This window comes from Triticum aestivum, chromosome 3D (assembly GCF_018294505.1).
Source record: "Triticum aestivum cultivar Chinese Spring chromosome 3D, IWGSC CS RefSeq v2.1, whole genome shotgun sequence".
Taxonomy (NCBI): domain Eukaryota; kingdom Viridiplantae; phylum Streptophyta; class Magnoliopsida; order Poales; family Poaceae; genus Triticum; species Triticum aestivum.
Window position 1 is genome coordinate 563,959,175 of NC_057802.1, and position 2,099 is coordinate 563,961,273.

Genomic DNA, 2,099 nt, shown 5'->3' on the forward strand with positions numbered 1-2,099 from the left:
GTTGAAACGCTAGCATTCATCAGAAATAAAAAATAATTATAAATCGGCAGTGATACTATTTTTTGTGTGAACCAATCAGCAGTGATACTATACCACGCGGTTTCCTTGCTCCTCGATATCGGAAAGAATACTTCCGTTCGCCAACATGTGGGACGTCAACCAACCTGGTCCACTTGCCATGCATGCAGAACTCCAAGGGAGAGTTACCCAGGTCGTCGCGCCGCAGTAACAATGACTAATGAGCCGTCAAATCACATGCCCTCTTCCCACTTTGAAGTTGCTCGGACGAAGGAACCATCATGAATTCGTTGAATTCCGCTTCTTGAAGAAAACTACTGTACCAGCAGTACTGCTAGCTACAGTAGTTACTCCAACAGAGGCCTCCTTTCGTTCATAGGATAGGAATATGAAAATCATAGGAAGCGAGATGACATGCATCTCAATTCCTATAGAGAAAGAGATGCCATTTGATGCTTAGGATAGGAATTTTTCCATTTAGTCTAGGCTAATGTACTGGTAATTTGCTCTAAAAACTATAGTAGTAACTAGTAGTATTGGTACATGCTCGTACTCAGACACAGACACACACACTAACTACTAGTACTACTACTTCTCACATGCTGGCCAGACGCCGTCGTTCTCCTTCCCGGCTTTGTCGGCGACACCCCACCGTGCTTGGATCTCCGCCGACCTCTCCGCAGCAGCGTGTGCGTCCTTTTCTTTCTTGCGGCGGCGGGCCTCTCTTTTCTTGAGTGCTTTCTGACTTTTCCGCTCCCTCTGTGCGGTTTTGGCCGCCTCTTGCTCTACCGCCCATTCGGCCTTGGCATCTTCAAATTCCTCCCACATAGTTGTGAGGTCGCGAGCGGCGATGAACTCGGCACGGCGGGATGCCATCGCTTCCCTACCATTTTGTGTGCGGTTGTGCGTGGCGAGGAACTCGGCGCGGCGGGATGCCATCGCTGCCTTACCAGTTAGTGTGCGGCGCGGTGGCATGAACGACGCTTGGTGAGAGCTCTGGGGTGGAGTGGCCAGACAACCGTATAGTGCATTGGTTTGTCAAGAGCTCAAGGACAGAAGACGAAGCAAATTTGGATTCCCCTTCAATCCTGGTCATTTATTACCGAGTAAAATGCATTGGCGGTCATCGAACTTGTCTTGATAGCTCACTTTGATCATTGTATACGAGATATGGTGATTATACGGTCACTGGTTCAGCGTATAGCTCCGTATTTGTCAGGTTGACCAGTCAAACAGTCCGCATGCGCCTCATCAGCTCGTGTTCTTTATCTATCTACGCGGGCCTACCTGTCAATGGAGAAAGAAATACTGTAAAAACCAAAATTATGCGTATGTGGGGAATCAAACCACGGACTCGTCGCTGCAACGCACCCTCGTCACCCAAATGAAAATGAAATACTTCACGTCAAACACTCACGCTCACGCTGTCAAAGCATGCTAATGCATGCACGTCGCCCTCTAAATCAAAGTCCTGCTCATGGCGCAACGCAAACGGCGAGCCCATCACCTGTGCGCCCCGGCGGTGCCTGACATTACTGTTTAGACGTTTGATGGAGGCCTACGCGAACGCCGAGCATGTATTCACCTGGCTCAACACCAACGGTCATACTCGGACCGCCTTGCTCATGTATATCGTCCATCACAACGACAATCTATAAAACAGCCTAAGCTAGAGAGGGTACTATGGTAGTATGGTACGGAGTATGTACTATCGTGAGCGACCGATCTTAGTGCCGATGCACACCGAAACCCCTTCCATCGCTAGCGCGCGCTTCCCACCTGAAACGGTCACCGTCTCTTCAGAATGTCAATGTCGCATTCACCGGACTTAACTGCAGGTGCAATTGGTGTGTCACTGACATGCGGGCCAGATGCCCGTTGGGCCCACATGTCAGTAACCCAAACGCATCTGCAGTTAAGTCACTGAAGCAGCGTCCGCATTCACACCTGACGAACCTACTCCGGCGCCAGTTGTCCATCCGTCTGCCGCGGCTCATTGCCATTCGCCCGCTATATTAACTTGAGCCCCAGCTCCTAGCCATAGCCAAAGACCCACACTTATTCTCCTCCGGTCCCTTCCT